Source organism: Sphaerodactylus townsendi, linkage group LG13 (assembly GCF_021028975.2).
Source record: "Sphaerodactylus townsendi isolate TG3544 linkage group LG13, MPM_Stown_v2.3, whole genome shotgun sequence".
NCBI classification, from domain to species: domain Eukaryota; kingdom Metazoa; phylum Chordata; class Lepidosauria; order Squamata; family Sphaerodactylidae; genus Sphaerodactylus; species Sphaerodactylus townsendi.
The window spans coordinates 50,437,838-50,465,514 of record NC_059437.1 but is presented as its reverse complement, the minus strand read 5'-3'; the positions used below and the strand labels follow the sequence as shown (position 1 = coordinate 50,465,514).

The 27,677-nt window shown below is 46.6% G+C and overlaps 1 protein-coding gene across 1 annotated transcript in view; it reads right to left on the bottom strand.

Moving 5' to 3' along the window:
* Window positions 1–27,677, bottom strand: part of LOC125442489 (transmembrane protein 132D-like) — a 383,280-nt gene that overhangs the window by 302,488 nt on the left and 53,115 nt on the right. The gene's annotated exons all lie outside the window — the stretch shown is intronic.

The window sequence follows — 27,677 nt, the reverse complement described above, 5'->3', positions numbered from 1 at the left end:
TTCTGGGCGAGAACATTCCCATGGGCGGGGCACAATGGCAAGGACACAGCAGCTGCTCGAATCCTTGCAGGCGCGGAAGATACACGCGCGAAGGGCGCCAGGCTGCCACGCATGCCGGTGCACCTCCTGCTAGACTGCTTCAAGTTCTGCATGCTACTGCTGAGAGAAGGGGCGTAACGAAGGCAAAAATCACATGGCAAAATCACCAATTAGTAACCCCCTCTCGGCACACACAAATAATTAGTAACCTACTCTCGGGAACCTGTGAGAACCTGCTGGATCCCACCTCTGCCCCTGTCTGATGGAAACATCTGTCTGAGGAGACCAGGGCCCAGTAGAATCTGGCTTGGACTCCATTTATTCTCGAGACGAGGGATGTTCAAAAGGCCAGGCACATGAACAGAGAACTTTTATGGCGAATACAAATTTACCATCCATTTGGTCACTGGGAAGGGCACACGCGCCACATTCCCGATGTTCCCTTTGGTCTTCTTCCCCAACTTACTTTGTGGAGGGTCTGCTATTCTCAGGAGCCAGCTCTGCTGGGAGATTTGGGGGCTATGTTATTAATTGGATTCTAATCTATTTTAATGGTTTCTGTTTCTTATAGGTATATTTGACCCAGTTACCACCCAAAAGCTCCGCATTAAGGGAGGGAGGAAGATATAAATCGAGAGGAAGGGAAGGAAGAAGCAGCAAGAGGAAGAGGGTAAAGGAAGGAAGGAAGGAAGGAAGGAAGGAAGGAAGGAAGGAAGGAAGGAAGGAAGGAAGGAAGGAAGGAAGGAAGGAAGGAAGGAAGGAAGGAAGGAAGGAAATCACACAGAAACAATATTTGGCCCCACTAAAGTCTCCTTTCCCCCCATAAGGATATGTTTTCTGGCTGTCACCAAGCAGTTCCGATTCCAAATGAGTTAATGGATTATGTTATTTTAACCTGTCTGTTTTTCACTTCAAGGGGCTCCCTTTTCATCACATCACCCAAACTTTCCAGCCTAGCACCTACTCTCAATTTACTTCATGTATACTCCCATGTTCTCCCTAGCGGGGATTTAAAGTAGCCTCTCCTCCCTTTTATCTTTACAACAACCCTGTGAGTTAGGTTAGGTTGAGAGTGCGTCTGGCCCGAGCTCACCCAATAAGCTTCCACGGCAGAGCAAGGATTCGAACCCGAGTCTTCCAGATCCTTGTCCTACATTCTAACAGCTACACCACACTGACGCTCTTCCCCACTGGAAGTCCTGCTTAAGTTATTGCTATGTCGAGACATCCTGCTTAATCGTACAGGGAGCTCGTTAGCCAATCCAGAAAGCCTCTTTATTTCAAAGGGCTGGATTTATGTCAGGGAATTTCCCGAACACCCGCTTTTTCCTTCCCCCTCTTAATTCTTTTGCCGAAGTGAAGCAGCTCTCATTTAACTGCAATTATGCATTGGGGGGGGGGAGGAATTAGTCAAATCACTGCGGCATTCGTTGGTAAATATTAAACCGCCCTTTCCAAATGCTTCTTAAAATGAGCTGAATCAATCTCTGCAAAAAGGAGGTTTTCCGGGGGGGGGGGGCAGGGAGGGGTTGTGCACATCAACTTGTAGCTGAAGGAGAGTAGAAACAAAGGAAGCCCCACTTAGCAGTAGAAATGGAAGTAAGTAAATAAATAATGTAAATAAATTTAGCAAATAATTTTTTTTAAAAAAAACCTGAAACTGTGGGGGATGTTTAGGCTGGAGAAGCGAAGGTTAACGGGGGACATGATAGCCATGTTTAAATATTTGAAGGGATGTCATGTCGAAGAGCTTGTTTTTCGCTGCCTCAGAGATTAGGACACAGAGTAATGGATTCAAGGTGCAGGAAAAGAGATTCCACCTAAACATCAGGAAGAACTTCTTGACTGTCAGGGCTGTTTGACAATGGAATTCACTATCTCGGAGAGTTGTGGAGTCTCCTTCTTTGGAGGTTTTTAAACAGAGGCTGGATGAACATATGTAGGGAGTACTTTGATTGTGTGTTCCTGCATGGCAGGGGGTTGGACCAGAGGTGGGATCCAACCAGTTCTCACCACTTCTCTAGAAGTGGTTACTAATTTTTTCTGAGTGCCGAGAAGGGGTTACTAAAGCAACCTCCCTGCCCAATAGGGACTGGAGGTGCGTGTGTGCGGCGGCACCACTGTTTCAATCCCACCACCATCGGAACCTGTTATTAAAATTTTTGGATCCCACCACTGGGTTGGACTCAGTGGTGGGATTCAGCCTATTCGGTAGAACCGGTAGCTAATTTTTGTCTAGTTCAGAGAACTGATGTTATTCCACCACTGAGTCCTTTCGGAACTGGTTGTTAAATTATTTGAATCCCACCACTGGTTAAGACTAGATGGCCCTTGTAGTCTCTTCCAACTCTATGGTTCTATGCCTTTGCTACGTTAAATTGTATATTATATTGGAGGAAGAGTCTGTCGATTGCTACATAGTCTGATGGATCAGACAACTATTGCTGCTTAGCATTTAAAAGTAAAGATAGTCCTCTATACAAGCTCCAGGTCATTTCTGACCCATGGGGTGACATCACATCATGACGTTTACTAGGCAGATTATGTTTAAGGGGTGGTGCGCCATGGCCTTCCCCAGTCATCTACACTTCACACCCCCCCCCCCCAGAAAGCTGGGTTCTCATTTTACTGAAAGATGGAAGGTTGAGCTAACCTTGGGCCAGCTACGTGAAAGCGACTTCTGCCGGGATCGAACTCACGTCATGAACAAAATGCTACAGCAGCTTCCCACTCTGCTCCACGCAGCACTTACGCAATGACAAAAGCCCAAAGGGCTTTCTGCCATGCAAAGAAAAAAGATGGCAGCTGCTGTTTTGAAAAAGGTTTCGACATAAATCGCGATGACAAATAAAACCACGCGTCGATCACACTTCAATCATAAGGAAACATTTTAAAAGTAACCACCAATGTTCTTAACGGTAGAATTGCTTTTGAAAAAAAATCATCTCGAGTACGTTCCAAGAAGGAGCCGTAAAAGCCGGCTGCGTGTTTCCGCTTCCCCAGCTGAACTCTTCAAAAATCTGAAGTCCCCACTTCCACTGGAAACCCAAAAGGCTATCAGCCTTTTTCAAGATGTCAACCAGTTGGTGGGGCGGATGATTGTCCAACATCCTGACAAGCCGATTCTCTTGAAAACTGAAGGAAGGAGGCACCGAACGCTAAAAGCAATCTATTTTTAAAGCTAAGTTGCCCAGGCTGGAGAGGTTCCCCCCACACTCATATCTCCAGCTCCTGTGGAGATGAAAACGCTGCCCGGTCGTCTTGATGGGACATCAGAAAAGCCTTCCCTGAAGGGAATATCGACTGAGTGCAGGCAAGAAGCAACCTGCGGGAGATGACATATTAGGGGGAAATTGCTGCAGAAAGCCACATTCACTTGAAAAAGAAGAAGAAGAAGAAGAAGAAGAAGAAGAAGAAGAAGAAGAAGAAGAAGAAGAAGAAGAAGAAGAAGAAGAAGAAGAAGGAGGAGGAGGAGGAGGAGAGGAGGAGTTTGGATTTATATCCCCCCTTTCTCTCCTGCAGGAGTTCAAAGGCTTACATAATCTCCTTGCCCTTCCCCCACTCACAACAAACACCCTGTGAGGTGGGTGGGGCTGAGAGAGCTCCAAGAAGCTGTGACTAGCCCAAGGTCACCCAGCTGGCGTGTGTGGGAGTGTACAGGCTAATCTGAATTCCCCAGATAAGCCTCCACAGCTCAGGTGGCAGAGCTGGGAATCAAACCCGGTTCCTCCAGATTAGATACATGAGCTCTTAACCTCCTACGCCACTGCTGCTCCAGTTTATTGTTTATTTTCAGCACTGTGCTACAACATCCAAGCTGTGTATATGTCCTTATTCCCCAAAGCAAGGCCGGTATCCAGAGTTGGCACGCTTCGGCACCTGGACCTGCCAGGCATGCTAGGGTGGGAGGTTGTGGGTGCAGCATCCCAGGAGAAAAATTAAAAAGAAAAATAACAAGACAAAATTGACTGGCAAGAAGTTCTAACCATAGAGTTCTTGGTGATTCCTGCAGTTATCCAGAAGTCAGGGTAACATTAGAAGTTATTTTAAAGTGTAAAAAAGTTTCTCCTGGGGAGAAAACACAGGGGTAAGAGGCCCTCTAACCCAGTGGTGGGATCCAAAAATTTTAATAACAGGTGGTGGTGGGATTCAAACAGTGGCGCCGCCGCACACATGCACCTCCAGTCCCTATTGGGCAGGGAGGTTGCTTTAGTAACCCCTTCTCAGCACTCAGAAAAAATTAGTAACCACTTCTAGAGAAGTGGTGAGAACTGGTTGGATCCCACCTCTGCTCCAACCTCATTGGGGCATGGCAGATCTACCACTGCCCATCAGACAGCCGGTGACTTGGGTTTACTTTTGGAGAAAGTCATCCATTTGAGGGTGTAGGGGTGAGCCAGCGAACCCAGCAGAGCCTCAGACAGAGCACAGGAATGCCTGCAACATCTGTTGCCTTCTGGGCGCACACACTCACCTGTCACAAGACCCCCATGACTCGTGGGTCACAAGATCCCCGGACAAAGGGACAAAAGGTACATACCCCAGGTATGCGATTGAAGGCTCCAGACAGGAACGCTTCTCCCGCACGCACGCGAGAGCCCCCCCCATGAGTCATGTATTGTGCAACATTCTCCCGCTCTCCCGCCTTCCCCAAACCCTTAATAAAAGGTGCCAGGGACCCCAGCTCGGCAGATTAGGCAGATCCATTGATCACGCTAGATCACCACTGGCTTCTCTCCACCGGATGATATCGCTGCGTCTCGTCTCTTCATTGTGTCGCCCGTAACGACTTCATGGGGGCACAGACCAGACGGGAGCCACGGTGCAGGGCCTCCATTCAGGCCCCTTCCACACATGCAAAATAATGCACTTTCAATCCACTTTCAATGCACTTTGAAGCTGTGCAGAATAGCAAAATCCACTTTCAAACAATTGTGAAAGTGGATTGAAAATGCACTATTCTGAATGTGCGTTGGAAGGGGGCTTGGGTCCCCGTTGTTGGGTTTCACAGCACAGTGAAGCAGTTGACACACTGATTAAAAAGGTAAATGGTCAATGTTTATTAGGAAGCACATTCAGGACTAGAAAGAGGGAAAGATGTCATGTTGTACTGTGAAGCACTGATTACAAGTGGCCCTAAAAATAAAATGTTGTTTACTCCATCTGGATAATAAGGCCTTCAAGGAACTTTTCTTGTCAAAACTTTTAACTGTCACTGTGCGGGCTAACTGAGCAGTTTCCCACTGTTGTTAACACTGAGGTAGCATAGTTTGATTTCCCCACCTTTGTTTAAAATTAAAAAAAACTAATTAAAGTAACTTAAAGGTTTAAAACTGTGCTATAATGACAGAGGACTGTGTTCCATATATCTAAGGCCAATATCCCTTTTCTCCATCTGAAATTAAGGCACAAGAGGTGTTGCGCTTAAAAAAAAAGATAAACAAAAGTTTTATTTTCAGGAACTAAACAAGAGGTTGGCAAAGGACAAAAGATATACATGTTCAAGTTATCTTAATCAGGTAAATTCAGCAGATATTTTCAACTTCAGTTCAGGCTGTGGTAGATACAACTCAGATCCCTTCCGCACATGCAGAATAATGCCCTTTCAATCCACTTCCAACGCACTTTGCAGCTGGATTTTACTGTGCAGAATAGCAAAATCCACTTGCAAACAATTGTGAAGTGGATTGAAAATGGATTGAAAGTGCCTGAGTGACAGTTCAGAGAGAGGTCTGAGCGGAGAACTCAGTGTTCGAGTTCTGTTTTCTGTCATAGCAAGTTGGACAATTGTAAAAAGCGAAGTACTCCATTCCCCAGCTACATCCAGGAAGCTCTGGGAACGAGGGACTGTACTCTGTCCCCGGTTAAACATCAAAACACTTAAAAGCTGACACAGGGTTGGAAGTTTGATGCTCTCAGGCAGAGACCCACTCTGGGGACATAAGTTAAGATTACTTATCAGAGTGGTGATCCAAACAGAAGAGAACAGGAGTGGGTTTTTAGTTGCTGCCGGGGGGACAGAATTTGGAAGCAAACCCATCGCAATATAGTCAACCTGAGGTCAGGGAAGGATTGTTCTTACGAGAATGTGGAAGTAAAGCAGACTGGAGAGTCTAGTGAAAGTTTTCTAAGAAAAAGAAGCACAAGTGTTCACGTTATTTCTTAATTCCTTTCGTTCTTAAAGCATCCTTACTAGGAAGCCTGTGAACGTGTCTTTTGGGAGAAGCTAAACTCCAGCAAAAGAAGAAGAAGAAGAAGAAGAAGAAGAAGAAGAAGAAGAAGAAGAAGAAGAAGAAGAAGAAGAAGAAGAAGAAGAAGAAGAAGAAGAAGAAGAAGAAGAAGAAGAAGAAGAAGAAGAAGAAGAAGAAGAGGGGGGAGGAGGAGGGAGGAGGGAGGAGGGAGGAGGGAAGAGGAGTTTGGCTTTGTGCCCCACCTTTCTCTCCTGTAAGGAGACTCAAGGTGGCTTAACAAGCTCCTTTCCCTTCCTCTCCCCACAACAGACACCTTGTGAGGTAGGTGGGGTTGAGAGAGTCCTGAAGAACTGTGACTAGCCCAAGGTCACCCAGCAGGAATGCAGGAGTGCGGAAACACATCTGGTTCACCAGATAAGCCTCTGCCACTCAGGTGGAGGAGTGGGGAATCAAATCCGGTTCTCCAGATTAGAATCTACCTACTCTTAACCACTACACCAGGCTGGCTCTCATGCTGTATTTTCCTTCTGTTTGTATGTTTGTTTGTTTTGCTGTATGTGTGAGAAAATTAGAAATCACATTTTAAAAAAATCAGCAGACAGAAGAAATTTGACCTCATTTTGACTCAGTGTGCATCGCTGACCTTTACCTGAGAGCTCTCCAGTTTCTACTTCAACAGCTTTCTCGGGGTGCCTTCTGGCAACTGTTGGTTTCTCTGTTTTTATCAGCCGATTGGGGATTTAAGTACATCACGGTGACATCTCCCACCATTACGCAGAAGTGTGATGGATGGCAGAGGCAGCACCTGCAAACAAGGGCTCTGAAAAGTTGTCAATGCCAATCACGCTTCCTATCTGTCTTCTGTTTATCTAGTGCAGCGTTGACAGCCCTCTTCGATATTGTTTCGTTTTCTTATCACTGAAGAACCTCTCATGTTTTCTCCACAGACCCCCAAGAAGGTATCTGAATGCCAAAGCGGAGAATGAGACGCAGCCAGTTCTAACTTATATATATTTTTAAAATCAGACATGTTGCACCCCCCACCCCCAAAGAAACCCATCCCTCACCTTGTACTTCTGAGCCAAGGAACAGTTAAACAGATTTCTGCCGCAGTTCATCTCTCTGCATTAATGAAAACTTTATTGCCAACAGACGAGTTTTCTTTCCCCTCAACATTCCCCCATTTTGTAAAGAGGAACATAAGAACATAAGAACTAGCCTGCTGGATCAGACCAGAGTTCATCTAGTCCAGCACTCTGCTACTCGCAGTGGCCCACCAGGTGCCTTTCGGAGCTCACATGCAGGATGTGAAAGCAATGGCCTTCTGCGGCTGTTGCTCCCGAGCACCTGGTCTATTAAGGCATTTGCAATCTCAGATCAAATAGGATCAAGATTGGTAGCCATAAATCGACTTCTCCTCCATAAATCTGTCCAAGCCCCTTTTAAAGCTATCCAGGTTAGTGGCCATCACCACCTCCTGTGGCAGCATATTCCAAACACCAATCACATGTTGCATGAAGAAGTGTTTCCTTTTATTAGTCCTAATTCTTCCCCCCAGCATTTTCAATGAATGCCCCCTGGTTCTAGTATTGTGGCTGAACCATGAGCCTGAATCAAGAAACGAGCTCATTTGGGGTACCCAGCTTCTTAAAATCAAACGCAGCATCCGGATTCATGGTCTTTTGGGGAGATATTGATAAGAATGCACGCCACGCTCGCTATTGGTGCGGTCCCGTTTTGTTTTAATTCGAAAAGGATAACAACCTCGCTACAATTTAGTCTTGAGAGAATGGGAAGAGTCACCAAATCTTGAAGGTGCAAATATTGGGTCATTGCTGACCCTCGGGGGGGGGGGGGTGATGTCACCTCATGACATTTACGAGGCAGACTATGGCAGATTCTGCATGGGCCGAAAACAGCGGTGTGAAAACAGCGTGAAATGGTTTAAAATGGCGTAAAAGGGTTTACACTGTTTTCACACTGCTGTTTTGGGCTCATGCGGAATCCACCTAAGTTTGGAAGAAGAAGAGGAGGAGTTTGGATTGATACCCCACCTTCTCTCCTGCAAGGAAACTCAAGGTGGCTTACAAGCTACTTTTCCTTTCTCTCCCCACAACAGACACCTTGTGAAGCAGGTGGAGCTGAAAGAGTTTGATCTGGAGAATTGGGTATGATTCCTCACTCCTCCACATGAGTGGCAGACTCTTATCTGGTGAACTGGATTTGTTTTTCTGCTCCTCCATGTGAAGCCTGCTGGGTGACCTTGGGACAGTAACAGTTCTTTCAGAACTCCGTCAACCCCGCCTATTTCACAAGGTGAAAGGAGTTTGTAATCTGCCATGAGTCTCCTTTCAGGAGAGAAAGGCCAGGTATAAATCCAATCTCTTCGTCTTCCCATCTCTGATTCACAACCGCAGCTTTAATCCCAAGCAGACAAGCACCAACATCTTTGAAGAAGCTGCCACGGGACCAGGTGAGCTGTTGGCGCCGATATTTCCCTGAGAAAGGTCTTTAGGCTTCTAACTGAAACCAGCCGACTGGGACGCGTGTGGATTTGAATGGCGAGCTGTTACCGGAGCCAACTGGACTAAAAGAGGAGTGTTAATAAATTCTATCCCCAGTAGTTTGAAATTAATTGCTGCCTTAATTGCTTTTTTAATAGTGTTATTAGTATTCGTTCATTAGCAAACTACTTTGAGAGCCATATGGAAGAAACATGGAATAAAAAATGTTGCAAGCAATTCCACAGATGAAGGTAGGGTTGCCAGATGTCCTCAGTTGTGGGAGGACAGTCCTCTCTTTGGAGGCTTTTCTGCTGTGACTTCCCAGTTCTGCTTCTGACCAGTGTGCACTCTAACCTGGAGGAACCGGGTTTGATTCCCCGCTCTGCCGCCCGAGCTGTGGAGGCTTATCTGGGGAATTCAGATTAGCCTGTGCCCTCCCACACATGCCAGCTGGGTGACCTTGGGCTAGTCGCAGCTTCTCGGAGCTCTCTCAGCCCCACCCACCTCACAGGGTGTTTGTGGTGAGGGGGGAAGGGCAAGGAGATTGTAAGCCCCTTTGAGTCTCCTGCAGGAGAGAAAGGGGGAGGATTATAAATCCAAACCTCCCTCCTCCCTCCCTCCCTCCCTCCCTCCCTCCTCCTCTCTCCTCCTCCTCCTCCTCCTTCTTCTTCTTCTTCTTCTTCTTCTTCTTCTTCTTCTTCTTCTTCTTCTTCTTCTTCTTCTTCTTCTTCTTCTTCTAAATGTGTCTGAGGAGGGATTCCCCCCCTCTTTTGCTAAAGAAGCTTTTTATGAACATTTGAGTGACAGGCTGATCTTTGTCTGTTGTCCCAGGCGTGGCTGCCACTACATTGAGTTGTAGCTCTGTTGACTTCAGCGTGCAATCATTCCAGATGAGGCGATTTATTTATTTACAACATTTAGATCCCGCCTTCCAGCTAGGGTTGCCAATCTCCAGGGGGTGGCTGGAGAACTCCAGGTGGTAGTTGGTAACTGATCTCCAGGCGACAGAGATCAGTTCTCTGGGGGGGGGGGAATGGCCACTCTGGAAGGTGGACTTTATGGCATTCTACCCCACTGGAGTTCCTCCTTCCCCAAACCCTGTTTGTTTTTCCATTTTCCCTAGCCACCGCTTGAAGTGGTGGTGGGCAATGGGAGGTCTGGGCAGGCGATTATCCACCCCAGTTGGGGGCTTGGTAGCCTTATAATCACAGACTGCATGAAGTGTTTCCTTTTGTTTGTCCGGCACTGATTTCCCGTTGACTTAGTTGAGGGCTCCAAAGTTCTAACACTGTGGTGGCGAACCTATGGCATGGGTGCCAGACGTGGCACTCAAAGCCCTCTCTGTGGGCACGCATGCATAGAATTTGTCATGTGATGTGGGTATATGAGGAGAAATTATTTCAGGGAGTGAGCCATTATTAGCATTTAACCTAAGACCTGGTTTTGGGCAAGCAAACCCTCCTGTTAAGCGCTGTTAAACCCTATTGATTTTCATGGGAAGAACAAAAGCGCGCATCCTTTCACCTGGGGAGTAAGCTAGGTTGCTGGCAATGGGGTTTGCTTCACAGAGTACAAAACCTCCTAGGGTAAGTGGATTCACTTACATTTGAAGCGTTGCACAGACACAACAAAGCTACCGACTACCACCAAGCTCTTCCGCTACTCCTCGACTAACCACTTAGCACCTTAGGAAGCCAACCATTTTTCAATACTGAAAAGTCCTCAGTATCTTTACAGGTTAAATTGCCGTGTTGGCACTTTGCAAATAAATAAGTGGGTTTTAGGGATTGCAGTTTGGGGCTTCCTCGGTCTCTAAACGGTTCGCCATCACTGTTCTAGCATCATGTTCTAGCATAGGGGTAGGGAACCTTTAACACTCAAAGAGCCATTTGGACCCATTTTCCATGGGAAAAAGAAAACACCCAGACGCAAATAATTTTTGACATTTAAAATAAAAGATAACACTGTATATATTGGGGTTTTACCTTTTACTTGGCGCTCATTCACCGAGAAGCGCGTGGATCGTCCAGCCTGCTTGTCTCTCGAGACATTCTTTCCTTCCTTCCTTCAATGCAAAAGCCCCGGGAAGCCGCCCGGCTCAAACGGGGCGAGGGAAGCGATGGGCAGAGGAGAGGCGTGGGCGGATGATTAAGCCTGCCCTGCTGCAAGACGGAGAGCAGAATAAGACCAGCAGCTCTGAAACCATTGAACCGCCAGTGCAAGGGCAGAAGAGCGCATCGACTCAGACGCGGAGTTCCCTACCCCTGTTCTAGCATGTTCCTCCATCTGATAAACTTCTATCCAGTCCAGATACTTTCTTCCTTGAACCAAAAAGTCCCAAATTCCTTGAGCATAAATTTCCCAGGTCCCCACTGTCACCAGTAGGAGATGGAAGAAAAGATGCCAGATCTTCCCTGCCCACTAGGAGAGGGGGGGGTAGGGTTGCCAGCTGCATGCTGGGAAATTCCTGGAGATTTGGGGATGGAGCCTGAGTAGGATGGGGACCTTTGCTGAATCGACCCTCCAAAGCACCCATTTTCTCCAAGGGAAGGGATCTCTGCTGTTTGGAACTGAGCTGTAATTCTGAGCTGTAATTCTGTAATTCCAAATCCCGCCGGGAGGCTGGCACTCCTACTTGAGCCGGATGATAGTTCCATGAAGAAAGAAATGTTCAAAACACTACGGGGGGGGGGGGGGCTTAGGCAAAAACCCTACAGCCAAGGGGATGCCAGCTCCCCATTCGCTCACTCCCTGCTTGGTGCCAACAGCCATCCCAGTCTCAGCCAACTGCCTCTCCGCTGACAGTCTTGTACTGGGGCCAAAAGCTACAGCCCGGTCTTGGAGCACACTCTGTCTTCATCTGTCAGGGGCTCCTTCTCATTATTCAGAAGCCCTCCTGATTTATTAAGTTAAACAGGGGACAGCAATTAAAAACCGGGTGAACGAGCCATCCGTCAAAATTATTTGGCTCCCCGCCTGCCACTTCCAGATTCCCTCCTAACATCTCTACTGATCACCTGCCAAACGCGCAGCAATTATTTCATGACATGATGTCCTTCCGTACAAGTCCTGGGATCTCGGGGCTGCAAAAGGAACAGGGAACACACAGAGGAATTAACCGCCGGGGGAACATGGGACTCTGTATTTGCTCGCTGTCAGTTCCAAAGAGGGTTTCCCGGGAGGCTGCTGCAGAGCAGGCAAAAATATGAAAGTTTGAAGCTAATGAATTCTCGTATCAGGATTAGTAAGTCCCCTCTGGCCACTGGTGGGAGGCATATCATGGGGGGGGGGGAGCAATGATGGGTTGAAGTGATGTCACTTCCTATGCACCAGAAACTATCAGAGCATCACCAATGATCATCTAGCATTTGAGCCCAACTCTATAGTTTTGCTCGTATGCCAGAGCATCCCTAGCATCTCCTGACGACACGGTGATGTCACATCCGGGTGCAGAAGGATGTCAAGACATCCGAATATGGCCAGCCTCCCTTTTCCTGCCTTTTGTTCCCTTGTCAGACAACTATTTTACAAATATCTTGGTCTTTTAAAAAAAAATCACACAATCCCTCCAAGGAGATTAGGATACTTTATACCTTTTCCCTTGATTTTTTTTTAAAAATGACTGCTTATTTCTGAGGGGCTATTTTTGCTGCCAGTAGCTTCCTATGTTTTAATTTATGGCATTTTTTAAAGGGAGAGAATGATTCCAGATATAGCCACATTAGTCCGTAGCAGCAAAACAGAACAGGAGCTCAGTGACATGAAAGCTTATGCTGAAAAAAAAATGTGTGCATATTCGGGGCAGCCCCAGTGCTAAGGTTGCCATCTCTAGGTTGGGAAATTCCTGGAGATTTGGGGGTAGAGCTTGAGGAGGGTAAGGTCTGGGGATGGACCTCAGCGGAGTCTGGGGATGGACCTCAGCGGAGTATAATGCCCTAGAGCTCCCCTTCCAAAGCAGCCATTTTCTTCAGGGGCCTCACCTGGAGGCTGGCAACCCTACAGACAGCTAAAGCTATCAAGATATTTTGATCTCACTGGTATGGGTCCTAACCTCCTTCACAACTTGCAGAAGGCCTGCCTGGGGAAGAGCCCGGCAATTTTGAGCAATTCCTTCCTCCCAGGCCCCTTCCGCTTTCCTTTGCAGAATGTGCACTTTCATCCCATACAGTGCACATTCACGGTTATTTCCTTCGCTGCAGATAATGCACCACCTCCTTGATGCACATTCACAGTTGGTCTCCTCCACCCAGAATAATGGTTTCAGCCCACTTTGATCGCACTTTCACAGTTGGCCCCTTCCTCGCGACTTTCTGCAGAATATGAAATAATGCACTTTCAGCCCACTTTCCATGCACTTTCACAGTTGGCCCCTTCCACATCTGCAGAATAATGCACTTTCAGCCCACTTTCAATGCACTTTCACAGTTGGCCCCTTCCTCACATGCAGAATAATGCACTTTCAGCCCACTTTCAATACACTTTCACAGTTGGCCCCTTCCTCACATGCAGAATAATGCACTTTCAGCCCACTTTCAATGCACTTTCACAGTTGGCCCCTTCCTCACATGCAGAATAATGCACTTTCAGCCTACTTTTAATGTACTTTCATAGTTGGCCCCTTCCGCACTTGCAGAATAATGCACTTTCAGCCCACTTTCCATGCACTTTCACAGTTGGCCCCTTCCACATCTGCAGAATAATGCACTTTCAATGACTTCCAATGCACTTTCGGGTTAGCCCCTTCCCTCCCATAGCAGAATAATGCACTTTCAGCCCACTTTCAATGCACTTTCACAGTTGGCCCCTTCCGCACCTGCAGGATAATGCACTTTCAGCCCACTTTCAATGCACTTTCACAGTTGGCCCCTTCCGCACCTGCAGAATAATGCACTTTCAGCCCACTTTCAATGCACTTTCACAGTTGGCCCCTTCCACACCTGCAGAATAATGCACTTTCAATCCACTTTCACAATTGTTTGCAAGTGGATTTTGCTCTTCCGCACAGTCAAATCCAGCTGCACAGTGGATTGAAAGTGCATTATTCTGCCTGTGCGGAAGGGTCCAATTGTTTGCAAGTGGATTGCGTTGAAAGTGGATCGAAAGTGCATTATGTTGCATGTGCAGAAGGGGCCCCGGTGCTGCTTCTACACTGCCCCCAGCTGTTCCAAGAAGGTTTGCTGATCCGCCCTGCTCACATGATTACAGGCTGAATGAGGAGCGGGGAGGCAAAAAAGGCCCTCTGGCATTTCGAGCCTCCAACTCCTTGTTCCAGTGTTGCTTCCTTATTAGGTGAAGCAAACAACTGAGCCCCATTCTTCACCTCCTCATGCTGACATTTCCCCATAAAATGCATGCCTTTTTTTGTTTTTACGTTATCAGAGCAACCATAAAGGAGCATTATACCTAGAAATGAGGTACGCTGTACATATAAATCCTGTACAAAAGGCATATAAAAGATATACGGTGCAATACACCAAACAAGAGAATCTACAAAACCAACAGTGACAAGTGGAGAGCCAAAAGCCGTTGAGAAAAATGTTCATGAAAGCAAGCAAAACGGGGAACGTTTGCGCATCCCTAGGACCCGAGTGTCAAAACACGATTAGGCCCTGCGAAAAATAACCAAACCACCCCAAACAGACAGGGCGCATCTTTACATAAGCAATACGTCTTCCTCAATAAGGACACATTGCTAGAATGGCATTGTTTTAATGCCCTTGCCCCGACTTCCATTGAGGCTTTCTCAGTGAAGGACTAGAAAAAGAAAAGAAAATATCGATTAACTCGGCACGGCTGGCAGTGTGCTAATCTCAAGAGCCGGGCTCAATGAAATAAGCCCTCTTGCCCCCCAAAACCACTCTGGGGGGCTAATCAGAGAGCTAAATCCAGAACAACACAGCAAAGCATCCGTACACTCCAGGGCGGCGCAAATACCTTTCCCTCCCAATGCAGCAGAGCAGCACAAATCATTGCTCAGGATGACGTTTACCGGGCAACTGTGCACAACGGATCTTGCTCCGTTGCTCAAGCATCATGTCTGCAGAACACTGAGTAAACCCTCTTTTCCCAGCTCCTTCAGCAATGATAAGTTCTCAAGGGGTTTGTTTGGATTCTTCAGACCCACCTGAGCAAATGCTTAAACTGGCTTCCAAGGTTGCTTGATCTTGGCCATTACCCACAGAGGCAGAAGTTTCTGGCAGACCTCGAACTAAGGCCCCTTCCACACATGCAGAATAATGCCCTTTCATAATTGTCAAGGCTTTCAATGCAATGTGGAATCATTTCTAAGTTAGAGCTGCCGATTGTGGTTGGTATTCTGCAGGATCGTACAGGATTAATGAGAGGGATGGATTACTTCGCGGTCAACTCGTTTAGGGATGCCTGCGTATGCCCACCCAGCTCCACAAACACAGGATGACCATAGACAAAAGAAACAAAGCGCTATTACTTATTCAGATGCTCCCACCAGTGACCTTGCTATCTCCATTGACACTCCCATGCTATAGCTCCTCATTGTTACCACTTCTATTCAGATGCCCTCAACTATTGACCTGGTCTCTTTGCATCATGCTCTTCCACCCACCCTGACAATCTTCCAACAAATATATAGGCTCTCACTTGCTTTCCCAACATCAGATCCTCTAATATGCCAAGTCACCATAGCAAACGCTAGAGAGAATGCTAGAACACGCCATACAGCCCGCCGAAACTGACACAGCACCCCTTTCACTTAATTGTAGCGAGGCTTTCCGCGGCGGAATCCTTGGGTGCTGTGTGGTTTCCGGGCTGTATGGCGTGTTCTGTGGCATTCTCTCCTGACGGTTCGCCTGCATCTGTGGCTGGCATCTTCGGAAGGATCTGATAGTAGGAATGGGGAAAGCAAGAGTGGAGTATATATATATTTGTTGGAGTGTCAGGGTGGGTGGAGAAACATGGTCTATGTGAGTAACAAAAGAGAACTAACCAGGTCAATAGTTGAGGGGGCATCTAGACTAGGAAATTATGAGTCACAATAGAGACTATAGCGTAGGGTGTCAATGGAATATGGTCGCACAGGGCAGGGAACATCTGAATAGAAGTATCCTGGCCTTTATTTCGCTTTTGTCTATAGTCATCCTGTGTTTGTGTGGAGCTGTGTTTGTGGACAGTGTCTAACCAGCTCCACACAAACTGGGATGACTCTATGACAAAAGAAACAAAGGCCAGGATACTTCTATTCAGATGCTCCCACCAGTGACCTTGCTATCTCCATTGTTACTCCCATGCTATAGTCTTCATTGTTACTCATACTTCTATTCAGATGCCCTCAACTATTGACCTGGTTGCCTTCTTTGTTACTCACAGACTATGTTTCTCCACCCACCCTGGACACTCCAACAGATATATATACTCCACTTGCTTTCCCAACATCAGATCCTCTGAAGATGCCAGCCACAGATGCAGAAGTGAAGCGTCAAGGAGAGAATGCTGCTAGAACGGTATTGTGGAGAATACACAGCACCACTTTCATAATTCGTCGGCTTTCACCAGTCGATTATCATCGGTTATATCTTCGAGGATCTGCTGATAGTCGAAAGGTGGAGTAGTGGAACAGGTTCAGAAAGGGGAATTGCTCAGGGTGAGCCTGAATAGAGTCACCAGGCAGCTGGGATTCTGGCCTTTTGTCTGGCGGTCATCCTGTGTTTGTGTGGAGCTGTGTTTGTGTGGACAGTGTCTAACCAGCTCCACACAAACACAGGATGACCATAGACAAAAGAAACAAAGGCCAGGATACTTCTATTCAGATGCTCCCACCAGTGACCTTGCTATCTCCATTGACACTCCCATGCTATAGTCTTCATTGTTACTCATACTTCTATTCAGATGCCCTCAACTATTGACCTGGTTGCCTTCTTTGTTACTCACAGACTATGTTTCTCCACCCACCCTGGACACTCCAACAAATATATATACTCCACTTGCTTTCCCAACATCAGATCCTCTGAAGATGCCAGCCACAGATGCAGGCGAAACGTCAGGAGAGAATGCTGCTAGAACACGGCCATACAGCCCGGAAACCACACAGCACCCACTTTCATAATTGTTTGCAAGTGGATTTTGCTATTCCGCACAGTAAAATCCAGCCGCAAAGTGCATTGAAAGTGGATCGAAAGCGCATTATTCTGCATGTGCGGAAGGGGCCTTAGAGAAGCTTCAGAAGAAGAAGAGTTTGGAATTATATCCCCTCTTTCTCTTCTGCAAGAAGACTCAAAGTGGCTTACAATCTCCTTTCCCTTCCTCCCCACAACCGACACCCTGTGAGGTGGGTGGGGCTGAGAGAGCTCCAAAGAACTGACTAGCCCACCTGGCATGTGTTGGAGTGCCCAAGCTAATCTGCTTAACCAGATAGGCCTCCACAGCTCAAGTGACAGAGCGGGGAATCAAACCCAGTTCTCCAGATGAGAGTGCACCTGCTTTTAACCACTACACCATGCTGGCTCTCTTCAATGTATTCATTTTAGACAAAAATAAAACACAGTCCTGTCATCCACAAAAATGTAGTGAGATCTGTTCTGTAGATATTTTTAGTTTTTGGCTTGTGGCAAATTGTACTAGTCTGGATTATGGTCAATGGGTCACGTTGGCCACAAAATCACCCTGAGGGCTGTCTTCTTTTTGAATAATAGTTCATCTATGATCACCATTCTTAGTCCCAACAGCGGAAGCAAAACGTGGTGAAGGGAGGCAGGCAGGCAGGCAACCACTGGTCCGCTAAGGCCCTTCCACACATGCAGAATAAGTGGATTTTGCTATTCCGCACAGTAAAACCCAGCTGCAAAGTGCATTGAAAGTGGATTGAAAGCGCATTATTCTGCATGTGCGGAAGGAACCCAAGTTTTGCCCTTGCAGCCCCCAATATGCACACCCTTTTCCAATGTTTCCAACGTTGACCGTGTCTCCATAAACACTTCTTATGATACAAATGACTTTGATGATATGCATAAATTGTGCATAGAACTCCCTCTGGATATTGACACAATGCACAGAAATCTACAAAACCGACATCGCAACGTGGCAAACTGAAACGAGGGCAAGACACAGCAACAGACAGAAAAAGAAACAGAATATGGAAAGCATTCACTCGTCCCTACCAGCTGCTCTAGACCCCAAGAACAAAATATTATAAACAGGAATTGCAATTAGCCAACTAAGCACAGCGAAAACAGAATGAAGGTTAAGTGGATCCGACTATGAAGAGCAAATGTTCCACTTAAAAATAATCAAGCCCATCTAATGAGCATGAATTCCAGGCAAAATCAGCTATGACTGATGCACTCAAGGATCAATTAAGCCGATATGGGGCTGCCTTGAAAGGCACTGCAAATCCCAGCCTCTGCCCTTCAACTGTTCGACCTGTGGTTGCCACCCTCCAGGTGGGGCCTGAAGATCTCCCAGAATTACCGCTTGGCTTCAGACCACAGAGATCAGCTTCTTTGGAGGGCAGACTTTATAGCATCACACCCAGCTGATACTCTTCCCCTCCCCAAACTCTTCCCCTCCCCAGGCTCCACCCCCAAATCTCCAGGAATTCTCCCTCTATCTGAATTATACCATCTATACCAGCTTCCAGTCTGTTTCTCAATCAATACAAGGTGCTGCTTTTGGTGTTTACAGCCCTACAGGTGGATTCTAATTTGGAGAACCAGGTTTGATTCCCCACTCCTCCACCTGAGTGGAAGAGGCTTATCTGGTGAACCGGATGTGTTTCCACACTCCTACGTTCCTGCTGGGTGACCTTGGGCTAGTCACAGTTCTTTGGAACTCTCTCAGCCCCACCTGCCTCACAAGGTGTCTGTTGTGGGGAGAGGAAAAGAAAGGAGCTTGTAAACCACCTTGAGTCTCCTTACAAAAGAGAAAGGGGAAGGGGTATCAATCCAAACTCCTCCTCCTCCTTCTTGGCAGCTTAGGGGCAGCATACCTCCGGGGGAGGGCGGTATATAAGTATAAATAACAACAACACTACTACTACTACTACTAATAATAATAATAATAATAATAATAATAATAATAATAATAATAATAATAATAATAATAATAATAATACCTGAAGGGGCAGCATACCTGGCAGCTTAGGGGTAGCATACCTGAAGGACTGCCCCTGGCCATATCAACCATTCCAAGGCACTTAGAAACACCCTTAGCAGAGGTTTGGCTGCTGGACACCCAGAGAAAGGATTTTTTTTTGGCTGATGCCTCCCAGCTTTGGAATTTTCTCTTGTGGAACTTGAGAATGGTTGCCCACCCCCCTTGAGAACAAATTCCAAGAAAATAGGATGTAATTGAACTTCAGCAATAAAGTTAAGCTTCGTGCCTGTATGAAGATGGCAGGAAATGCTTAGATGTATGAGGGTGTAAGAACATAAGAACAAGCCAGCTGGATCAGACCAAAGTCCATCTAGTCCAGCCTCTTCTGCTACCGCACTTGGTGGCCCACCAGGTGCCTTTTGGGAGCTCAATGTGCACCCGGGATGTGAACGCAATGGCCTTTCAAGGTTGCTGCTGCTCCTGGAGCACCTGGTCTGCTAAGGCATTTTGCAATCCTGAGAGATCAAGGAGAGGATCAAGATTGGTAGCCATATAAATCAACTTCTCCTCCATAAATCTGTCCAAGCCCCCCCTTTCTAAAAGCTATCCAGGTTAGTGTGGCCATCACCACCTCCTGTGGCAGCATATTCCAAACACCAACTCACATCCTGCGTTATGAAGAAGTGTTTCCCTTTTTATTAGTCCCTAATTCTTCCCCCCCAGCATTTTCACCAAATGGATTGCCCCCTGGTTCTAGTAAAAGACAGAGAAAGAGAGAAAAAGAATTTCTCTCTGTCCAACATTTTCTACCCCATGCATACTCTTGTAGACTTCAATCCCTTATCCCCCCCTCAGCCGCCTCCTCCTCCCAAACTAAAGGAGTCCCAAAGCGCTGCAGCTCTCTCCTCATAGGAAGGTGCTCCAGTTCCTCAATCATCCTCAAGTTCTCGTTGCCCTTCTGCCCTTTTTTTTTCTATATCTCTCCTCAATATTCTTTTTGAGATGCATGCTTACCAGAACTGGACACAGTACTCCAAGTGCAGGTCGCGACTCCACTGCTTTTATATAAGGGCATGACAATCTTTTGCAGTTTTATTGTCAATAATTCCTTTTCTAATTAGTCCCAGTATAGCATAGAGTTTGCCTTTTTTTCACAGCTGCCATGCATTGAGGATTTGACTTATTCCCATGGAACTATCATCCACTAAGACAGCCTAAATCCCTTCTCTTCCTGGTCTGTGACTGACACTGGACCACTGTAGCGTGCTTGTATGTGAAGTTTGGATTTTTTTGCCCTCATGTGCATCACTTTACATTTGCTACTGCTATTGAACTGCAGCATTTGCCATTTCTGGAGCCCACTCACCTAATTTATATCAAGGTCTGCTTGGAGCTTCCATAACTCTTTGTGGTTCTCCACCCACCCTACATGAATTTACATACATAAAACCTTTATGGAAGGCATAAAACCAATATCCCACAACCAGCATTATCCAGACAGATGTTCCATATATAAAACCACCCACAGGTAGTATTCTCAAGGTTCCTAAAAGGAAAACCTTAGCTACAGAATTTAAAATCCACAGAAGAAGAGTTGCTTAGTAGGGGAATGCCACCTTCCCAGCAACAGAGTATTCCTTAAAACTTAGCAGGAAGGAAGGTCAAAAAAGCCTGGTCCTAGCTTCCTCAGATTGTAAAGGGGCAGTTAAAGCATTATATGTTCCATGGTAAATTGCTACCACTATAGTACAGTTAGGGGGCATCTTCGCATCTTTGGAGAGAGTCAATTTTAAGAAAACCTCCCTTTGGAGTACAGAACAAAGGAAGGAATTACTAACGAGCCCTTGTGTATATCCATCTCTGAAGCTTGGGCTCTTGAGCATACTCAGATAGTTCGCTATCCACATTGGTTTTGAATTTGGATGTTGAAAAAGACCGGGGAACAGTTACTACAAGCTTGGTCTTGTGAGAGACTTGTATAGCTCCTGGTCAAGGGAGTCGCCTTGCTTTAGTTGAAAAAAAGAGTTCGGAAGGAGGTAGCATTTGCAAAGACTCCCAGGAGAGAATCCTTGTGAGGGAAAGTATATTTAATTTCAACTGCCGCCCACGTTCCACTTAGATCCATGGAGCTGGGGAGGATGATTGATAAGGCTACCAGTGTCCTAATTAAAGCACAGGCGTAACCCAGAACTTAAGGGTGGCCAGCCAAGCTGTCGTAACCACAGCAGATGCTGTCCTTGCCTCCAAACAAGGAGTGCAGCATAAGGGAATGCAAATGGCACTCCAGATATTTTTTGTATAAGAAGGCTGACTGGATCCTTTCAACTTTTTTTGGCTCTAAGCATTAATCCACAAAGGGGATTCCATAGGAGCAATTGAGGAATCACTTTCATGACCTAAGAGACTCTAACTGCTGCAGGGGATAAGCCTATTGCCTTTCTCAGAAGAAAAAAGTTCTCTCTGACACTCCACCTCACGTAGCCCTACAAGCTGCTCAGCGGCTAGGTCTCTGTGTTTATACCAACAGGCTTTATGATGGAAAACGATTCCTAAATATTTGCAGAACTTGACTTGTTCAACCAATGCACCATCATCTAACATCCACCATCTACTCTGGGTTTATAAATGTTAGCAAATACAACCAATCTTTTGTAGATTTAGTAGGGTTGATGGATAAAGCAATTCCCTTGTACAATAATCACTGCATTTGGATAACAAGGAATTTAGTCCCCTCTTCGTTCTAGAATTTACTATCATCTGCAAACTTGGCCACCACGCTACCCACCCCTAGTTCCAGGTCATTTATGAATAGGTTAAAGAGCACTGGTCCCAAAACGGATCCTTGGGGGACACCACTCCCGACATCTCTCCATTGTGAGAACTTCCCATTTACACCCACTCTCTTTGTTTCCTGTTTTCTCAAACGCCTAGTTTTTAACTATAGGAGGACTTCCCTCTTATTCCCTTCATTGCTGAGTTTCTCAACAACAGTCTCTGGTGAGGAACTTTGCTCAAAAGCCTTTGGAAATCCAAGTAGAACAATGTCCACCGGGTTCATCCCACTGTCCACATGCCTGTTTTACACCCCTCAAAGAATTCTAGTAAGTTTGTAAGACAGGATTTGCCTCTGCAAAAGCCATGCTGACTCTTTCTCAGCAGGTCTTGCTTTTCTACATGTTTTATAATTTTATCTTTATTAAATGATAGGATCTCTACCATACTTACTCAGGAACAGATGCCCAAACTTATCTGGGCCTGTAATTTCCAGGTCCCCCTAGATCCTTTCTTTAAAGATTGGTGTAGACATTCTTGCCATCTTTCCAGTCTTGCTTCAGGGATGGAGCCTCTGTAGCATCATTGAAGACTTTATAAAATTTTCCCTCTGTCTTTTAAAATTTTGGAACATGCCGACTGAGAAAGGCTTCTGGTGAACTCAAGACTTGTATATTTTTGAGTCAATTTGGGTGCTCCTCATAAATGGTATTACACAGAATTTGAGCTTGTTTTTGCATAATGTATTGACAAATCTGTTTAGACCTCTTTGCTTCTTCCCCAACGACTTTCCAGATGACTGTCTTTTTGTGGAAGGATTTTGAATTGGGTCACTAAGCAATGGTGTGCCAGGGGTGTGGACAGAATACAGAATTTATGGCAGTTTACACATTTCTATGATATTTTGCCCTGAACTGGATAGTCCAGGCTAGTCAGATCTTCTCAGATCAATTAAGCTAAGCAGGGTCAGTCCCAGGTAGTATCTGGATGGGAGATCACTAAAAAAATACAATGGTTGCTACACAGGGGCAGACAACAGCCCTTTCTGCACAAATCCCCTAAAATGTTTATAAAACATTTACAATCCCTCCCCTTTACAATGATGCATGTCTGCATTCATCCCCAAGAAGAAGAAGAAGAAGAAGAAGAGGAGGAGGAGGAGGAGGAGGAGGAGGAGGAGTTTGGATTTATAGCCCCCCTTTCTCTCCTGTAGGAGACTCAAAGGGGCTTACAATCTCCTTGCCCTTCCCCCCTCACAACAACCCTGTGAGGTAGGCGGGGCTGAGAGAGTTCCGAGAAGCTGTGACTAGCCCAAGGTCACCCAGCTGGCGTGTGCTGGAGTGTACAGGCTAATCTGATTTCCTCAGATAAGCCTCCATAGCTCAGGTGGCAGAGCTGGGAATCAAATCTGGTTCCTCCAGATTAGATACACGAGCTCTTAACCTCCTACGCCACTATTCCTGGCTGCCATTACATGATTTCCCCTTTTTTAAAAAAAATTCTATGTTTAATCAATGCTTCAGTGTTTCACAGCCTCATGAAGAAGTCTGTGCGCCTTGCGTACTTGATGCTTTGAAGATTGGCCCCCCAAAATAAAAGAACAAAGGCTAAATGCTGCAAATAAACAGGTGATGGGGAATGGAGTGAGCTCAGGAAATGGTGCTGAGGAGAAAGTTCAGGGAAGCCGAGAAGGGTGGGAAACGTAGTCAATAGATCGCACAGCAACCGAAGATGTTTTCAGAACATTTCAGCCAGAGAATCATTTTAAACGGGGATTCATTTGAACCATTTTGAGGCTGCAAGTAAAATGTTTGGGGGTAAAAACTATGCAGAACTTCATGGAGGAAACATTTTACTTCCTGCCTCAAAACGTTTTTAAAAGTTTGTGCGGAAAGGGCCAACGGCAAACCACTCTAAATGCCTCTTGACTTGAAAACCCTACAGGATCTCCATAACTCAGCTGCGATTTGATGCCAAAAAAAAGTATTATTTTAATTCTTTTTACTATATTAAACAGCCATTACAGTAAACTAGAATTTTATAATCTGCTTTGGGATTTTGAGTTATAAGGGAGTTTAATAAATAATGAATAGTTGATTAACTTCTCAGCTTCAGTTGTCTGTATGTTGCCTTGCGCGGTTTTAACTCACTGCTGTCCACTTTTGATTTCTTTGGCATCCTTTCTGGCACAGAGCTGACAGTCAGCACGGGTTCCACCTTGCTGAGAAAGTGACAAAGGCTAAATGCTGCAAATAAACAGGTGATGGGGAATGGAGTGAGCTCAGGAAATGGTGCTGAGGAGAAAGTTCAGGGAAGCCGAGAAGGGTGGGAACGAGCGTAGATCAATAGAATTGTACAGCAACGCAACAGAGTATAGCTTTTCTCAGAACATTTCAGCCAGAGAATCATTTTAAACGGGGATTCATTTGAAAGAGACGAGAAAAATCGCACCCCACCCCTTCACGAAGAAGCACAACTTCAGTACTCAAAAGAACAGTGGATAGCTCTCCGTCAGATGAGAAGACAACCCTTTCCATTATGGATTTCTTCTTCTGATCCGTTGCTAGATTTGCAAAAAAAAAATATGAATTTATCTTGGTGGATCAGGAAACAAAAGTGTTCTTGTGAGATGGTGGAGGAGAGAAAATACATCTGTGAGTGTCCTCCAGGGAGGGCGGTTGGGAAGGAGGGAAGATTTGCTGCTACGTGTAGGAGCTAATAACTCCAATTTAGCGGGAGAACACGGTAATAGTAAGTGGGGAGAAAATACTACCCAAGCCTCTGAGGAATGGCTGTCACAGTTCTGCCTTGCCAACCACTTGAAACACAGACGCCTGGAATTATTTTGTACAGCGCGGTGGAATCACTCCGTGAAGGGTTTTCACCTTTGAAGTGTCTTGTCTCTCCGCCCTCCGTACGAGGAAGAAGCAGAAAAGCTGCTGAGTCCTTTGGAACAAGACAGGCTGTCAGGTCTTACGCCAGGCCGTCAGCTTCTCTCCGTCTTGAAGGTGATGAACTGACGCAAAGGCATGTAAATGCAGACAACTAGAAAATGTTGTTCCTCCTTACATGGCATTCCTCCACCTCTTTTGGGGGGCTATCAAGTCATAGCTGACTTAACGGTGACCCTGTGAGGTTTTCAAGGTAAAAAAAAATGTTTGGAGGTGGTTTGCCTTTCAGAGGTGTATCTAAGGTGGGGCAGCCAGGGCACGTGCCCTGGGTGCCACTTGAAGGGGGGTGTCCTCGCCCATCCAGCCCTCTCCCCACCACAATTCTGCTCCAGTCATATCCAGCTGAAGAAGAAGAAGAAGAAGAAGAAGAAGAAGAAGAAGAAGAAGAAGAAGAAGAAGAAGAAGAGGAGGAGGAGGAGGGGGAGGAGGAGGAGGAGGAGGAGGAGGAGGAGGAGTTTGGATTTATAGCTCCGCTTTCTCTCCTTCAGGAGACTCAAAGTGGAGCTTACAATCTCTGCCCTTCCCCCCCTCACAACAAACCCCTGTGGAGAGGTAGGTGGGGCTGAGAGAGTTCCTCGAGAAGCTGTGACTAGCCCAAGGTCACCCAGCTGGCGTGTGTGGAGTGCACAGGCTAATCTGAATTCCCCAGATAAGCTCTCCAAGCTCAGGTGTGGCAGAGCTGGGAATCAAACCTGGTTCCCTCCTTCCAGATTAAATGTATCACAAGCTTCTTAAACCTCCTATGCCACTGCTGCTCCAATTCTGAGGCCCATGTGGACTTCAGAGTCAGTTCCTCCCGTTTAAAGCTGGACCCAGCCAATCCGAGTCCAGTGTCAAACTCTGGGTCCAGTTTTACAGTGCTGACTCTGCCCCCGAAGCTCCACCTCCCAGAGCCAGAAAGGACATGGGGTATCACATGTCTACCACACAGTTCTACCACCCAGAGCCAGAAAGGTGTCCAGGTCTACTGCCCAAAACTGGTGAGTGCGGCCCGGGCCTAGCACCCCTCCCCCCGTGATTAGATGGTGTGCACCCAGGGACATGTGATACCCCATGTCCTTCTGGCAGATACGCCCCTGGCTGGCAGAATAAAGCTGGACCCAGCCATGCTGTGTCCACAGTTCAATACTGGGCTTGATACTGGCTGGGTCCAGCTTTATACTGCTGCAGTGGCGTAGTGGCTAAGAGCAGTGGCTAAGAGCAGGTGCACTCTGATCTGGAGGAACTGGGTTTGATTCCCAGCTCTGCCGCTTGAGCTGTGGAGGCTTATCTGGGGAATTCAGATTAGCCTGTGCACTCCCACACATGCCAGCTGGGTGACCTTGGGCTAGTCACAGCTTTCTAGAGACTCTCTCTAGCCCCACTCCACCTCACAGGGTGACTTTGTTGTGAGGGGGAAGGGAAAAGGAGATTGCATAAGCTCCCTTTGAGTCTCCCTACAGGAGAGAAAAGGAGGATATAAATCCAAACTCCTCCTCCCTCCTCGGCCGGTCCCTCCTCTCCTCCTCCCTCCTCGGCCGGTCCCTCCTCTCCTCCTCCCTCCTCCCTCTTCCTCCTCCTCCTCTTCTTCTTCTTACTTTTCTTCTTCTTGCTCTTCTTATTCTCCTTCTTCTTCTTCTTCTTCTTCTTCTTCTTCTTCTTCTTCTTCTTCTTTAGCTGTAGCTTGGCCTATCTTCTTCTTCTTCTTCTTCTTCTTCTTGCCTCTGCTCTGCTGCCCTCTGCCTCTGCCTCCTGCCTCCAGAAGCTCTCCCTGTAAAAGTCCAGAAGGCAGATTCAGAATCCAACCCTCAGATGATCCTGAGAACACTGAGATATCCCAGTTGAGGGCCATATTCTTTGGATGCTGAAAACAGCTCTATCGATAAGTAAGGAGAAATGGGGCTCAGGAAGGCTCTCGTTCTGCTCAACAGTTTGACTCTGCAAATTCATTCTGAAGATTTGGGAGAGGGGTCAACGCTGCTTTGGGGGAGCCAGTGACCCGTGCGAAAGTTTGCTCCGACCCTCTCTCTGCCCGTGCCTGTCTCGAGAAGCAGAGGGACTCTCTGTCCGTGCTGACAATTCAAGGCCAACGGCTGCTGGCACTTTGTGAGAACTGTCTGCTCACCAACATTTGCTTTTGCTCCAGTGGAGTGGAAACCGAGACTTGAACAGATGGCTCCGCAGGTCAAGAGGTGAACTGCAACATCCCGACACCGCAAGCACGAGGGTGATCACATTCATCTGTGGTTTTAATGCGATTCCAGCAGACCTTGCAAAACCAATGTAGCAAGGTCCTGAGCAGTTATTGGCCCCTGCGTTCAGGTCTCAGGAGGGCATCCCATTGGCTTTCCTGATCCAGCAGCGTTCTTCTTATATAATAATTAGCCTTCTTTAAAAGTCAGCAGTCAGTGATTAGAGAGATGGGGAAAATTGCATTCTAATGGAGTGAAACTGTTTCTGCTAAGAGAAGGTAGCTATACACTATGTTGAATTTTATTGTTGGATGTATTATTGGTTTTACACTGGACTATATTTGGTATAAACAAACAAACAAACAAACAAACAAATAGTAGCCAGTTTCCTAGTCTGACCCATAATCTGTTACCTCTGAGGAAAACCAAATCCCTGGGTCTGATCTTCCAGACCAGGGGTCTGCAACCTGCGGCTCTCCAGATGTTCATGGACTACAAATCCCATCAGCCTCTGCCAGCATGGCCAATTGGGGCTGATGGGAATTGTAGTCCATGAACATCTGGAGAGCCGCAGGTTGCAGACCCCTGTTCCGGACTATCAAATGTAGACACTTTGGACTGGGATGTCTCAAAGACCCACAACAATTACATCTGTGGAGGCTTATCTGGGGAATTCAGATTAGCCTGTACACTCCCACACATGCCAGCTGGGTGACCTTGGGCTAGTCACAGCTTCTCGGAGCTCTCTCAGCCCCACCTACCTCACAGGGTGTTTGTTGTGAGGGGGGAAGGGCAAGGAGATTGTAAGCCCCTTTGAGTCTCCTGCAGGAGAGAAAGGGGGGATATAAATCCAAACTCTTCTTCTTCATCTGGGTCCTGTGGCAGGTGTAAATAGGTTCCCCCGCCAACGGTATCAGCATTGGAAGCCATGGGGCTGCTAGGATAATGTATACATCACTCTGAATAATCTTTGCCACTATTCCG